This window comes from Lathyrus oleraceus, chromosome 2 (genome assembly GCF_024323335.1).
Source record: "Lathyrus oleraceus cultivar Zhongwan6 chromosome 2, CAAS_Psat_ZW6_1.0, whole genome shotgun sequence".
NCBI lineage: Eukaryota > Viridiplantae > Streptophyta > Magnoliopsida > Fabales > Fabaceae > Lathyrus > Lathyrus oleraceus.
Window position 1 is genome coordinate 129363649 of NC_066580.1, and position 17072 is coordinate 129380720.

A 17072-nucleotide genomic window follows, 5' to 3' on the forward strand; every position below is an offset into this window, starting at 1 on the left:
TTGGAAGATTCCTAGGAGCTTGATTGTTATTTGCTTGATTGCTTGAGTTATTTGCTTATTGCTTGCTAATTCCAAAGGAAAGAGAACAACTTGGATCATCACTATGATCTCAAGAAGGGAACTCCAATGTGGTTTTATTTATCTTCCTTCATCTTTGCATGTTTAGGACCTAGCCATTCTCTTCTCCTCTCCACTCTAACCCAAGCCAAACTTTTTGTGCAAACATTAACATTGTCTTCAAAATTAGAAACCTAAGCACTATGCTTTTGATTTTCCAAACTTTTTTCATAACACTTATTTTGAATTGAATATTAAGTCAACTTTGACCATATTTTGTGAATACTTTTCATTTTTAAATACAACTTACTCAATTGTTTTTGTGGTTTCAATGGCCACTTATTGCCAAAGAATTTCATAAACATTAGCTATTAGGTTTGAGTTATCCTTGAGGTTGATATAATACTCACCTATATCCTTAGTGATGGACTATAAGTCTTCCATGCTTATTATAGGGTTAACTCCTCACTAGCATGTTGAAGCTCTACTCACATGGTGAATTTGTGGTTTTGGGTTGAGTTTTCTCCCTTTGATAACAAAAGACCTTAAGGCTTTTGATCAATCAATTCACCAACTTCTTTTGAGATTTTTATCCCGAACTACGAGGTTTTGATCCTACCTTTTTAAGATGGTACGTATGCAATGGATTTATCCATTCAAACACAAAATTGTAAATAACTTGTATATTCTTTTCTCATCTCCCCAATCATGTTTGCACAAATAATTTTCACAAATACCAACCTACCATACAACATTTGTAAAAAGGGCTCCCTTAGAGTACTAAGGATGTTTTGGGTGCTTAAAACCTTCCCATTGCATAACCAACCCCCTTACCTAGATCTCTGACATTTTTATTAGTTTTTGACTTGATAAAACTTCTCGGGTTTTGTTCGCTTTCTAACCTTTCCTTTGGATAAATAGAAGTGCGGTGGCGACTTGAATTGTATGATTTACTTTTGATTTAGTCAATAAATCTAAAGGTAACGAATACCCCACTACAGTATTGGGTGGAAACTTGACCTTTTTTTCCTTCCTTTGGAAGATGTCTTGGTTCAAGGATCCATGCTTGTGATAAGTGGGTTGAGTGTTCTCCAAAGAATGACTTAAACAAAAACAAAGCAAAATAAATACTAAGTTCTAATCAACTAAGAACTAACATTTAATTTTAAGTTATTTCCTTTTAATGCACTTTAATTTTTAAGCTTTATCCATTTGCCATTATTCATACTATTCAAGTTGTTTACTTTAATGTCAATTTCCCTTTGTCCACTTGCACCATATTTTGTGATATATTGTGTTTGTAAATACTTGTGTGTTTGTGTGGTCTTTTGACCTTAATGTACATAATAAGAACAAAAATCTTAAAAAACATTTTGTGTGGACTGTTGGTTTGATCTAAGACTATTGGACTTAGAATTTAGGCAACACTCACTATGCAAAGGACTTGGCCAATGCCAACTTTCATGAAACCAAGTTCTTGTGAAATGAATATTCATCTGATAAAAAATTGAAGATCCATTTGAGTTCATCTGCAACATGATCATTGTGAAGCTGTTATTTTGAACTTGTGTCTTATGCTCATCTTTGAAGTCATCTGATGCATGGAAATTTTGAAGAAGGTCATGGAGTTGCTAAGCTTGGATGTGACTATCTTTATTTTATGCCTTGCTCTTCATCTTGCTATTTGTGTATTGATTTTTGCTTGATTCTAAAGTTCAAGGGAAGTTTGGGTTTCTATATGACATTCTTGTCTATTGGATTACAACCCATTGGTCAGATCTTTTCAACTCTTAACTTTTAAATTTGTGCTTAGGATTAGTCTCTTCATCTCCTCCCCTATTCTTTAATTTCAAAATCTCTTCCCCTTTTTTTTAAATCTTCTTAGCTTGTGCTTGTTTTCTAAACTTAGACTATATTGCAAATTAGAAACTTTAGCCTAATGCCATTGCAGTTTCAAAATTCTTTTCTTAAATAAACTTGTAAATAGACTTAACTATACTTGACTTAAAATTTTCAAAAGACAAAAAAAACTAACACTCATTCAAACCATTTTAGGCCTCTTGTGCCTTTGTTAAATTAAAAACTTTGTTAAAAGCAATATACTCACTTTAAAATTGTTACCATGAACTACGAGGTTTTAATCCCTCATTTCTATGTTGGTACGTAGGCACAAGTCCGAAGGCTTGTCAAACACAAATATAATTAATGAATTCTTTTCTCATCCCCCCACTCTATTTTATTGCAAACATCATTTTGTACCAAAACACAAATGCACACAAAAAGGGCTCCCTAGGAGTACCTAGGACACTTTGGGTGCTAATACCTTCCCTCTGTATAACCAACCCCCTTACCTGTAATCTCTGGCATTTTATTAGTTTTGATTTGAAAACTTCTTATCTTTGGGTTTTGTTCGTACTTTTCCCTTTTCCCTTGGAAACAATAAAAGCACGGTGGCGACTTTGGTTTTGTTGACGTCTAGCTTATTCATAGCTTGATGGTCATGAATTTACCGCTACAATATGCACTGACTCTCTCCTATCTCGAGTCCTTGTTGACACTGGTTCTTCGCTTAATGTACTGCCGAAATCTACATTAAGCTAATTGCAGTTTAAGGGGCCCGAGATGAGGATCAGCGCATTGATCGTTCGAGCTTTCGATGGTTCCCGAAGGAAGGTTATTGGGGAAGTCGATTTTCCTATCTGTGTTGGACCTCACCAGTTCAGCATCACCTTCCAAGTCATGGATATCAACCTAACTTACAGTTGTTTGTTGGGTAGACCGTGGATTCACGCTGCTGGGGCAGTCACTTCTAGGTTGCACCAAAGGATGAAATACTTGATAGATGACAAACTGGTAATTGTGTATGGTGAAGAAGACCTGTTGGTCAGTGAACTCTCCTATTTTAGATATGTCGAAACATATGAAGGGATCGTCGAAGTTCGGCTTCATTGTTTAGAGTTTGAAGAAGTCAGCTCCGCTACTGCCAACAACAACCAATCTCCTGCTACCATCCTATCCTCAGCGAAAAGTGCCAAGCAGACATTGGAGAAAGCCATGCTTCCCGGTTGGGGTTAGTTCGTCAATATGGCAGAGAAACGCGACAGGTTTGGTATCGGTTATCACCCAGCAGCATGCAAGGCAAGCCCGAAGAAAAAGCAGTTCAACCCGGTCAAATTTAGCAGCGCCGACTATCAAAATGAGCATATTGTGGCAGTTATTGGAGAGTCCAGTGGTAGCAAAGCATGGACACTCAGCTGTAAGACCCCAATTTTGATCCTAAGATCCCTCATGCTATCTCATCATATGCATTGGAATTGGGATCATATCTTGGCATCCTCCTTACCCCTTACCCATTGGATTTGTTTTGGGAGAGATCACCAAGCACTATGTGATTGTATCATACTTTGTATTTTATCATTTACTAACCAAAATACTAAAAATATGTCTTTGCATTTGTCTAACTCTTTTCTAGGTAGGGCACATTATCACCTTTGATTTATCAAGCTCACATATAGGGTTTAAGACCCTCATGTCTAATAACTTGTAAGACCCTAATTTTGACCCTAAGATCCCTCATGCAATTTCATCATATGCATTGGGACCACACCTTGGCATTCTCCTTACCCCTCTTTCATTTGGTTTATTTTAGGAGAGATTTCCAAGCACCATGTGGTTGTATCATACTTGTATATTATCACTCTTCTAACCAAAATCTGAAAAATATGTCTTTGTATTTGCCTAACTCTTTTGTAGGTAGGGCATGATCCCCATTGATCTATCAAGTTCACATCTAGGGTTTAAGACCCTCGTGGCTAAAGGTACAATCAAGGATTGATCAACTATGTCTCAAAGCATCATATATGAGTCCCAATGATCTCTACATGTCATATTGATCAAGTATTCTTCAATAGTTTGGAGGTGATTTGCCTTGGAAACCCTAGTTTGACTAGGTATCTTGAGTAACTTCTTCAACAAGCTTCCTCATCAATTGATCAAATTCCTCAAGGGACACTTAAAACTTAATAATCTTATGCATATATGATCTACCATGAGCCTAAGAAGTCAAGAGAATTGAAAGTTAGCAAGTTGGTTGGTGGTGGTTGGCCAGATGAATTCATCTGATCAAAATTGGGTCTCCCTAGACCCTCTCTCCTACAATTTTCACCATATGAAAATGACTCCAAGATAAAAATTACTCTAAATGACATTACAAACAACTTTCATGTTGATACCTAGAGCTATTTTTTCTTGTAAAATCATTTTCTATGTTGAAACATTATAGGTCATTTTGTCTAAACCCTAATTTGAAATTCAACTTCCCAAGGCCATAACTTGCTCAATGTTTATGAGATGAAAGATTTACAAGTTGCAAAATCAAATTCAAGATGTTTACTTTAACTTTGATGTTTGGAGTGAGAGCTAAATCAACGTTTATGAGCATGTGATATGAGGATACATTATAGGTCATTTTTGACCTATACCATTGAACAAGTGATTTTCCTCAACTTCAAAAATGCACAACTCTATCATTCTAAATCCAAATGAAATGAAATTAGTGACCATTTTGAAGGTGTTTGAAATAGATACAACTTTGATGAAGACACTTTTCTCATTTAGAGCTCACACAAAAAGTTAAGCAAGGTGGAATATTGAGATATATGACTTGACACTTAGAAAAAATTTCAACATGTTGAAATTTCCAAACTTCCACCTCAAAATTCACCATGATCCAAGTTCCAAATGGAAAAGTGTCCAACATCAAAGTTGTTCCCCTTGATTTAAGCTTTCCAAAGAATCTGATTTCATGCTGTTTGGATGAGGTTTGTTAGGGATTCCCATGGTCTTAATAGGTCTGCATCATTGGAGAAAATCAAATGTTCAAAACTCCATTTCACTTTGCCTTACCATTCACACATGATTTAAACTTCAGTACAGTTGCAATTGGATCATAATGGATTGCTTCATGGGCCTGTACACGCCCATGCAAGCTTGTGCATCACCCTTGCCATTTTTAGCAATTTTTCAAGTGTGCAATTATCAATCCCAAATGCTATAAATACAAGGCCTCTGAGCTCATTTCAAACACACCTTGCGCGCCAACTTTGCCTCCGAATTCAAACCCTCACCATTCAAAGGAAAACCTGAGAATTTTCAACTTGAAAATTGAGTTTGAATCTCACTGTTTGGAGATTCAAAAACTCCAGGATCCAAAGCTTTGTACCATTGCCAAACCACTTCTGTAAGCTCCTCGAGTGTGATCAAGTCAAGTTTGAAGCAAGCAAGATCCATTTCTGCACAACATTGAAGGTAATTTTCAGAAAACTTCTTCTTTTCGATTCTCACTCAATTCTTGTCAATTCTCTTGGATCTTTGGTTGTCTGAAGTCCTACCAATGTAGGCAAGAAGATTGAGTTGCTTTGAGGTCAAATCGAAGCAACTCAGTTGACACACCTCAAAATTCAACTCCTCATATCTTTCTATATATTTGGAGTTAGTTAAAATTGAGGTCAGATTCGTGCTCTACGCAATTTTTTCTTTTAGATCATGTCCTCTTTTTTCATTTTGGTGATGGTGATGAGTGAACCAGTCTGGTGGACCTCGCCTGAGAAGGTGAGCGGAGGTCCAGAGCCGGTGGTGTGCTGGGCAGGTTCTAAGCCATTGATCTCATTTGAAATGTTTTAATCCTGAACGCCTAAAGTAATTACCACGCGTGTGGAACAGTTGACCGGGTGTATGGTGGAATGTGCGCTCATGTCCACTTGATCTGCCACCTCAATTAATGAGGGAGATCAAGTGGTCCACGTTTTTTTGATTTTTTTATTTTCATTTTTATTTCATTTGATTTTCATTAATTCATATTTATTTTAATATTGATCCAAAAAATATGAGAGTTTCACCAAAAAAATTTAAATAAATTCTTCTTTCATATTTTGAATTAAAATTATTTTTGGATCATTATTAATATTTTTCATGATTTAATTGATTTTGTGAATATTTTTAATTGTTTTAAAATACTTTTAAGTCTCCAAAAATTTTGAAATTTTTTCTCCAAGGTCCTTTGACCTTGTTTGACCTATGATAAATCTCATGGCCATTTCTTTGGTGTTTTGATGAGGTTTTAGGAATTTGACAAACCATATTTAATTTAATGCATTATTTTTAGTATTTTTAAATTGAATAAATGCCAAATAATTGTGTTGAGCTATCTTGATGGTTTGTATAAGTTTGACTTGTGTTGTTGGGCCTTGGTCTAGGTTGATTTGACTTTGTTAAGTTAAGATCATTGGATTTAGGGGATTGATGGAATGTATATTCCATCTCCCAAAATGAATGAATGATCTTAATTTTTTAAAAGTCTTCCTTTGAACAATTTGAGTTTTGATCCATTCCCCTCCCTCTTCATCTAACTCCCCTTCTTTATGCATCCATTTCATTTGGTCTATGATATCTCTAAATCCTAAGGCTAGTTGGTTGCAAAATCAACATAAGTATGGATGAGATTAGGCCACCTCTTTTGCATATTCTTTTTGAGTGTGGTATGTTTCATGAGCATAGTCTATTATACTATGTCTCTAACATGCATTAACACCAAAATTCTATTGCCCGACCTCAAATAGTTGTGACTTCTACATAAGTCCAATTACGATTGCTTAACATAGCGCTAAATTTTTGACACAAAAGGCATATCATTCTAGTTAGTGAGATTATAAGTCTCCCCTCTTTCATGGTATTGTGTGGAAACTTGGCCTTTTTTCCTTCCTTTGGAAGATGTCTTGGTTCAAGGATCCATGCTTGTGATAAGTGGGTTGAGTGTTCTCCAAAGAATGACTTAAAATAAAAAGAAAAAGCAAAAACAATACTAACTTCTAACTCATTAACAACTAACATTTAATTTCAAGTCATTTACTTTAATGCAATTTAATTTCAAGTCTTTATTCATTTGCCATTATTCATACCATTCTAGTTGTTTATGTTAATGTCATTTTCACTTTGTCCACTTGAACCATATTGTGTGATATATCTTATTTGTGTATATTTTGTTTGTTTGTGTGGTCTTTGACCATTAATGTACATGATAAGAAACAAAAAAAACCTAAAAAGCTATTGTGTGGACTGTTGGTTTGATCTTGGACAATTTGACATAGAATTTAGGCAACATCCCTATGCAAAGGACTTGGCCAATGCCAACTTTCATGAAACCAAGTGCTTGCAATTTGAAACTTCATCTGACATATCATTGAGGATCCCTTTGAGTTCATCTGAAACATGATCATTGTGAAGTTGTTATTTTGAACCTGTGACTTGTGGAATCCATCTGTTACATGGGCAACTTTGAAGAAGATCATGGAGTGGCTAATCTTGGATGTGGCTATCTTTATTTGATGCCTTTCTCTTCAAGATTAATATATATTGTGCATTGTTTGTGGCTTTATTCTAATGTCCAAGGGAAATTGGGTTTCTATATGACATTCTTGTCTATTGGATTGCTACCCATTGGTCAGATCTTTTCAACTCTTAACTTTTAATTTTGTGCTTAGGATTAGTCTCTTCATCTCCTTCCCACTTATTTAATTTCAAAATCTCTCATTCCTTTTAAAAATCTTCTTTGCTTGTACTAGTTTTTTTTCTAAATTTTGGCCACTTTGCAAACTAGAAACTTTGGCCTTGTGCCATTGCATTCAAACTTCTTTTCTTAATCAAATTTGTAAATAGAATTAATTATACTTGACTTAAACTTTCAAAAAGCCAATAAGAACTAACTCATTCAAACCATTTTTAGGCCTTTGTTCCTTTCAAACTTAATTTTTGTTAAAAGCAATATATCCACTTTTGAAATTTATACCACGAACTACGAGGTTTTGATCCCTCATTTTATGTTGGTACGTAGGCACAAGTCCGAAGGTCTTGTCAAACACAAAAACATAATTAATGAATTCTTTTCTCATCCCTCCATTCTATTTGTTTATATACATCAATTTGTACAAAATACATATGCACACAAGAAAGGGCTCCATAGGAGTACCTAGGACACTTTGGGTGCTAACACCTTCCCTCTGTGTAACCAACCCCCTTACGTGTAATCTCTAGCATTTTATTAGTTTTGATTTGAAAACTTCTTATTTTTGGGTTTTGTTCGTACTTTTCCCTTTTCCCTTGGAAACAATAAAAGCGCGGTGGCGACTCTGGTTTTATTGACGTCTAACTTATCCATAGCTTGATGGTCAAGAATTTACCGCTACAAAAATTAAGTGGCGACTCTGCTAGGGAGTAGTCTCTAGTGGGTTTAGCCTACTTTTTTATGTGTATATAATTGTATATTTGATGTATGTATATTTATTTGTATGATATAATTGGCTTGTTGTGCTTGGTGATCTCTGAGTGGTGAGATAAGTTCTAACCCAAACTTGAGTGCAATTAAGATAGGAGGATGGTATATTCATGTTTGACTTGTGTGGAGTAGTTCTTAACAAGTTGACTTGAGATCCATCTGCTCAGTGGAAACCCTTTTGGACTTGGAAATGTCACACAAGTATTTGGGGTTATGCATTACTATCTCTAGTTTGGGTCCGAGAAGCTGGGGACCGTAGAACATTTACCCCTCTTGGCCTATTTAGGACGTAGTGCAGAGACTTTTCAGGTGTAAACTTGATAACAGTTGTTACGCGATACTACACTCAGACGAGTTTCTCTTGAGAATATTATGGGTCGATGAGTCAGTCATCTTAACCTGTAATATCCGATAGATGGAATTAAGACTCTGGGAACTTTTTAGAACATGATCTACAGGTTTTTATCCTTAGTTCACTCCTTTGAGATGGTTCTTACCTAGACTCCATGCTCGTGACTTACAACAAACCCTTGATTCTTGGTTGATCCAATCAAGTCTTGTCAATATCAATGGAACTTGGGTGTTGATAAGGCGTAAACCATAATCCACCAAAATGGATGATTGATCTTGATAATGACTCGATCCATCCCTTGACCTTTGTTTGCTCGCCTTGTGTGTGATCCCTTATTTGTGATTGTTGCATTCATGCATTCATGCGCATCATAACATTCATCACACAAAAATTTCAAGGAACTGAGGTATTATTTGCAAATATTTTCAGACCATGGATTGTGGACGAAGGAATACTAAGAAGTACAGTTTCAGATGTCCAGATTTGAAAGAGTTAAGGAAGCTAGCATCTTTTGTATTAGATCCCCTGGACTTCAAACAACGCCATGGGAAGCTTCTGTCTATCTTGTCTGCAGATGTGGTTGAAGGACTTTTGAGTGTGCTAGTCCAGTTCTATAATCCTCTTTACCGTTACTTCACTTTCCCAGATTATCAGCTTGTGCCTACATTGGAGGAGTATGCATATCTCTTGGGAATACCTGTTTCTAGTAGAGTGCAATTTAGTGGATTGGAGGAGATTCCCAGATCTCACCTCATAGCTGAAGCTCTTCACTTGAAGAAGTCTGAGATAGAGGCTCATTGGGAAAAGAAAAGGAGGATTGTTTGGGTTGCCATCTGATTTCCTCATCATGGAAGCTACTGCCTTTGCTCAAGCCGGTAGTGTGGACACTTTTGAAGCTATCTTTGTGTTGCTCATTTATGGATTAGCTTTGTTCCCTAACATTGACGGCTTTGTTGATGTTAACATTGATAACACTGAATCACACCGCGTATTTGACTCGGATTGCACATGTTTATTAGGTCTTTATTATCATTTTGCTTGTGTTATGCTTTCTTTTGTGTTGTTTTCAGGTATTTAGCTCTTTCAGGATCTTTGTAGAAGAAATGAAGCAAAAAGACTAAAAAATTAGGGTTCTCGGTAAATATTGTACTCATGGCGTTCTACATAGCGGCCGCTATGGGAGAGGCCATGACACATCATCCCTCAACCAGGAGGAAACTACCACGATCCCATGAACTTCCCCATTTACTCACATGGCGGGCGCCATGGAGGGGTGGCGGGCGCCACCTTTGAATTCCACATTCCCACTAAAGAGAAGTTGAAGGGCATCCTGGTCTTTGCATGCTGTTGAGTTCCTCTATAAATATGTCGTTGTAGTTCACTTCCAAATCATCCAACTTAGTTTACAACAATAAGACTATAATATCATCTGTAAAAGCGGTAATCTGTCACATCGAGGGGTTATCGCACCTTAGTGTAATTGAGTTGGAGCACTTTGATTTTGTCGTCATCTTTATTTTCAAAGTCAAAGGTTTATTTACTTCCTTGTACCAGATTTAAAGCCTCCGTTTGGAGCAGGTTCTAATTTAATCGTCTTTTTATTTTACTTGCCATGCCTTACTTTATTTAATTCCTTGTCATGCTTTACTTTATTTAATTTCCTGCCATTGTCTTTACTTTATTTAATTTCCTGCCATTGTCTTTACTTTATTTAATTTCCTGCCAATGTCTTTACTTTATTTAATTTCCTGCCATTATCTTTATTGCTCGTTTTAATTGTTTTACACGCTTTACTTTTTCTTCACACCTTACATTCTAAACTTCTTTTCATCATGTTCAATATCGTTGTATTTGTTTGTATTACCATGTCTGGCTAAATCTTTTAAAGGTTAGAATGTAAGGATCGCGGTTAAAGAGATGTTTCACATATTGCATCTGTAGAAATGCTTTAGGGGCTGTTTTGATTTTTAATTCGGGTTTTCTGAAACAAACTTGGTTAACTTTAACTACTCAAGGAGTGCGAAAGCACCCTGGCTTAGTTAACTAGGAATTTTTATCACTTTAAGGAAAAACGATTTTTGAAATTGTTTTCGGACGCGTTGATATTTTTTAAAATCAGGAAACTCCTTGGGTAAACTTTCCGAATCAAAATCACTTTTCAACTAAGCTTACAAGTCTTATTTCTTAAAAATAGGTTTACTACTTTAGCATTCTACGCACCTTTTAGCAGTGACAATAAAAGGCCTTAATTTAAGGGTAAACTCGGTTCTGAATACGCGAAAGCGACAGTTCCTGTTAAATGGATTCTTTTCAAGAGTAGAAAATATTGCCCCATAAGTAGTTCTATTTAGACAATCGAAGCATCGTTTAACGGACGTGAAATACATTCACGCCTATCTTTATCTGCACTGTATTTATCATTTTCTTTCTTTACTGTTATTTTGCAACATCAATATCTCATTTGTACCGCCTTAGATAAACATCGTAACAATAGTAATCGATAGATTGACGATTTGGTCTCCGTGGGATCGATAATCTTTTATATTACTCTGACGCGATTCGTGCACTTGCGAATAGAGCGATCAAGTTTTTGGCGCCATTGCCGGGGACCGACTTCGTCAAATTTTGTACCTTGTTGTTACACCGTCTAGACTAAGGCATTATTAGCCGGTAAATGCGAAGAACCCGTAGTACCGGAAATTTAGTAGATCCTTTAGCGGAACCCGAACGTTACACTCGTACACGCCTCTTACTCATCCGAATTAAGAAAGCTATGACAGAGAATCCCGACCAGAGACCTCTTAAGGAATTTTCCCAACCCTCTGACGAGGAACTTAGTTCTAGTATAGTAAACCCCCTCATTCCTGCCAATAATTTCGAACTAAAACAATATTTACTGCAATTAGTGCAACAAAACCAATTTGCGGGTCTCGCTACTGAGAACCCAAATAAACATTTAAAAGTCTTTATCCAACTGGCCGACACCTTTAAATCCAACGGTGCTTCACCTGATGCGATTCGTTTAAGATTATTTCCTTTCTCCCTCAGAGATAGAGCACGTTCGTGATTAGATTCACTTCCAGCTAACTCAATAACTACCCGGGAGGATCTTAGGAGAGTATTCCTTGCTAGATATTTTCCCCCTAGTAAGACTGCTGTTCTTCGAAACCAAATAACTAGATTTACTCAAAACCAAGGAGAATCACTTTTCGAAGCTTGGGAGAGATACAAGGAGCTGTTAAGAGTCTGTTCACACCATGGCCTAGAACAATGGCTGATCGTTCATACCTTCTACAATGGACTCCATTTTAACACAAAGATGAGCATCGACGTTGCCGCTGGTGGCGCGTTGACGAACAAACCTTACCCTGAAGCTTGTGACCTAATTGAGGATATGGCCCAAAACCATTACCAATGGGGAACTGAACGAGCATCAGTAGAGAAAAAGGAGACCCAAGATGGAATACATGAGATAAGTTCTATGGACATGATGCAAGCGAAAATGGACGCTTTAGCCCTTAAGGTCGAACATATTTCTATAAACTCTAACACCGCAGCGGTAGTCTAGACAGAGTGTGAACTTTGTGGATCTGAAGGACACGAATCGGCGGAATGTAACCTTTTGAACGACCTGAACACCGACCAAGTGAATTACGCCCAAGGTAACCCATTTTCAAGCACTTACAACCCTGGATGGAAGAATCACCTGAATTTCCTATAAAAACCAGAACCCAATCCAAAATTTTGCACCTTAAAGACCACAAGGTTTTCAAGCCCGAAAACCAAATCAACCTATGCAAGTTGTGCCCCAGAAGCCTAACCTTGAGAAGATCATGAAGAACTTTATATCAGGCCAGACTCAGCAAAATAAAGAATTCCTAAACCAGAACATTCACGTAAACAAACTGATAATGCAATTAGGGACTAAGGTTGATAAGATAATTACTCACAATAAGATGCTTGAAACCCAGATCTCACAGGTAGCACAAAACTAAGCCCCGCAAACTACACCTGGAGGACCATTCCCTGGACAACCTCAACTCAACCCTCGAGGGCAAGCTAACGCTATCACATTATGAAGTGGGACCGCTTACGAAGGGCCTTATAACTGTAAGACCCCAATTTTGTTCCTAAGATCCCTCATGGCATCATAACATTGCATTTGCATTGCCTCAAGGATCATAAGCATCTTGGTTCCCCTTACCTTTGGGTGGGACCTCTTGTGAGTGGTTTGAGATCACCAAGCATGCTTGTATTGTATATTATTGCTTTTCTTATTTTTGTTTACTAACCAAAAGCACAAAAATATGTCACTAACATCTTTTGTTTGTAGCTAGAGCAATCACAAGGTTCAAAAGCTTATAGGAGATCATCTGTGCAATAACATGGCCAAAAGAAGATGAAGGCAAGCATGGTAATGGTTCCCAAAGCTCTCATCCATCAAATATGCCTTCCTAGCATCTCAATTCATCATTTTTATCAAATCAAGTCAAAGAGTTTGAGGTCTTGTTCTTCAAGGAAACCCTAACTCATTTGTGCATCACAATGCCTTGCTCATGAAGCAACCTCAACCCATGGTCAAATACAATAAAGGGAAGTTCTTTAATTCATCATTTCATGCATATTTGAACTTATTTGAGTGTCCTCAATCATCAATTCATCAAGATATGAGTCATGGACTTGAGAAGTTGATCAGTCAATTCATCTGACTATTTTGAAATGCACTAAGACCTAACTTTTTATGTGTTGGTCAAATGGAGATGGTTCCAAAAGAAAAAATGTTCTTAAGGACAATATGAACAACCTTCATGTTCATCAAAAATTGATTTGAAGCTTGGAAGGCCATCTCCCATTCCAATACATTATAGGTCATTTTGACTAAAACCCTAATTTTGGGTCAACTTCTCAAGGACATAACTCATTCATTTTTTATGATTTTGAGGTGGGATAAAATTCATTGGAAAGCTTAAGATGTATGCTTAAAATTTTATGTTGAACAAAATTTTAAAATCTCAAAGGAAATACATGTGATAATGCAAGACATTATAGGTCCTTTTGGACCAAATGCATTAAAAGGCAAAAAAGGCCAACTTCAACTGCCCATAACTCTTTCATCAAAACTAGAAATGATGCAAAATTTAAGTCCATTTTGATTGTCTTGAAAAGATCTACAACTTTGATGTTGGAGGTGTTTTCATTTAAGGCTTGAATCATCAAAATAGAAGGGCTTGAACATTGGCCAAATTTAGAAACTTTGCCTTTACAAGTTTTGCACCTTGCACTTTAAACTCCAATTTCACCAATTTCCACACTTCAAATGGATTTTTGCCCAACATAACAATTGTTCCTTACATCAAAACCTTTCCAACCATTACTCACATGCCTATGTTTGGATTTTCCAAATGGGACTTTCGAAGAAGGGAACATTTAGGTACAAATATGGAATTCACATGAAATCTTGATACACAAGCAAATGCCATTCAAATTACACGTCCAACTCAACTAGGTTTGTGTTCAGCATTCATTTGCATCAGCTTTTGGGCCTCACATGCGCCTGTACAGGCCCATGCATGGAGGACCCAATTCTCATGCACACGAGTATTGCCTTGCATTGCTTCAAGCTCAGCTATAAATACATGCTCCTCTTCATTCAATTCTCAACCTAATGGCGCATGAAGCTCTGCACAAGTGAAATCCCAACCTCCATTAAAGGAATTCTGAGTTTTCCATTTCAATTTTCCAGTTCAGATTTCAACTTCATTTGTTGATCTCTGAATATAAATTCCTAAGCCTTGCTTCCTTGTTACCTCAAGAGCACATTGCACAAAAGATTTGGAGTGAATCAAGACCTGTAAAGCTGCACTTCAAAGGTTGTTGTTCAAACTTATTTGCTTCGAATCTCTCATTTCTTTGATCTATTTGCCTGGCCAAAGTGTTTTCTGAAGTCCTCACTTGAGAGGCAAGCTAGTGGTAGCTTCAATTTTGTTTTTCTTTGATCTGCATTTTTCATACCTGAATCTTTCACCTCAAATTTCTTAACCTATAGGAATCTTGAGTGTGATTCAAGGTTACAGGGGTGATGTACATCACCCCAGCTTCATTTTGGTATAAGGATCGTGCAAAATGGTGAAGGTTTGAAAACATGCAAATCTGGCCGGAATTTGGAAGCTCACAGGAGAAGAAGGTGGCTCCGGTGGCCGCCCATTGCCAGTTTGAATCTGGAGCGTTGGATCTCATCTCCAGATTCAATCCCAACCTTTAGATGTTATGACTTTTGTTTAATCAGCGTGTGGTTGCATTGACCTAGACTCACCATGAGCGCGCGCTTCAGGACCATCAGATTGGCCACGTCAATTAATGAACGTGATCCAACGCTTCCTGATTTTCCACTTTTTTAATTTCTGATTTTATTTTCTTTAATTCCCTTTTATTTCAAAAATTCATAACTCTCTCATTTTTAATCCAAAAAATATGGGACCAATTGCATTCTTCTCCAAATAATTTCTAGTTTCTATTTCTGATTTTTAATATTTTTTATTTTGTCATTTGATATTTTTTGTGAATTTTCTCTTTTCTGGTTATTTTTAATTCATTTTAAATAGTTTTTGATATTCAAAAAATACAAAAATATTTTCCTAACCTATTTGAATGATGATGAATCTATGAAAAATATTCTCATCAATTTTTTAATTGATTTGAGATTTATTTGAGATTTTAGTTCAATTAGGTTATTTTTATTCATTTTTAATTGATAAAAGATAGTTTCTGACTTTTAAAAATGCTGAAATTTTTTGTCAAACTTTGTTTGACCTTGTTGAACTTGGGATAAATTACTTGGACCTTTCAAGGTTGATTTGAAGTAATTTTGAAGTTTGACCTTTCTTTATTTTTTAATTCAAGTTTATTTTAATATTGAAAATGCCAAAAATATTATGCTTAATTGTTTGATCTCCAATCTTCATCTCACTTCTGATTTCTCATTGTTTGACTTTGACTTTCAATATCATTTAGTCAATACATATGGATTGGTACATCTTATTTCCCTTTATGCATTTTGATCTTTCCATTTCCCTTATCCATTCTTCATCTCCTTCTTCTTTCTTCTTCTTTCTTTTTGATCAATGAGTTGAAGGTTGATAAGTTACCATTGATTAAGGAGACTTAACCTTCCTTGATTCAAATCTAATTCATCTCGATCAATTGATCAAGTGAATGGCTTTGCATTAAGGATAAGTTGTTTTCTAAATCATGCAAAAGGCTTAAACCAATACAAGATCAATTCTCTTTTTCTTTTGGCATGGCAAGTTGTTGGAACTTGGTTCACTAATCAAGACTTCTAACTTGTGTTGTTGCCTACATTATTATTGACCGGCCTCAGATAGTTGTGACTTCTACATAAGTCCAATTACGATTGCTTAACATAGCACTAAATTTGCCTTATGGCACACTAACTACTAACACTAACCATTAACCATTAACATTTACTTATTGCACTTTACTTTTATGCAACTTACTATTCTTGCACATATTATCCATTTGCTTTTCTCTTTGCTCACTTGAGCACATGTTTATGTTAATGCCATTTGCCTTTTGCTCACTTGAGCCCATAATTGTGTATATACTATTGTGCTCGTGTTTTTGTTTTGACTGTTGTGGACCAAATGCAAAGAAATGGACTTAGTTTCTAGGACTTTCCCTATGCAAAGAATGGAGAAATGGACTTAGTTTCTAGGACATTCCCTATGCAATTTTTGGAGCAAAAGGATCTTAATGATGAATATGGGCCAAATCTCTAAACTCGCTCTTGTCCATTCTTGATTTGTTTCATAAAACTCTTTGATGTGTGTGTTCTTGTGCTAGGGGTTCCCACTTGAGTTTAATTGAAGAACCATTACCATGAGTCCCCAAGAGAGAGAGATCCAAGATGCATTGAGAAGTTTTTTCCAAGTTCACCTTAATTGATGATTGCTTGAAGTTTATGCTTTGTATGATTGCTTATTCCAAAAGGATGGGAGCTACTTGGATCATCAATATGATCTCAAGAGAGGAACTCCATTGTGGTTTTATTTCTTTATCCCTCATCTTTTGTTTTACTTAGGACTTAGCCATTCTTCTTCTTCCCTCCACTCTAACCCAAGCCAAAACCTTTTGTGCAAACATTTAACCATTTGTTTTCAAACATTAGAAACCTAAGCCTTATGCTTTTGATTTTCAAACTTTCTTTTCATAACACTTATTTTGAATTGAATCTTTAAGTCAACTTTGACCATTTTGTATATACTTCCAATTGGTAAATATATTCCATTCAAATGTCTTTTGTGGTTCCAATGGCCA

At 36.3% G+C, this 17072-nt stretch overlaps 1 non-coding gene and 1 pseudogene across 1 annotated transcript; one reads left to right on the forward strand and one right to left on the reverse strand.

The window, feature by feature from the left end:
- The first annotated feature begins 3141 nt into the window (after positions 1 to 3141).
- LOC127122223 (uncharacterized) overlaps positions 3142 to 17072 on the forward strand; it is a 72191-nt pseudogene continuing 58260 nt past the window's right edge.
- On the reverse strand, positions 11896 to 12002 carry LOC127124399 (small nucleolar RNA R71). Its single transcript, XR_007803898.1, has one exon. It is a non-coding gene; the product is annotated as a small nucleolar RNA R71 (small nucleolar RNA).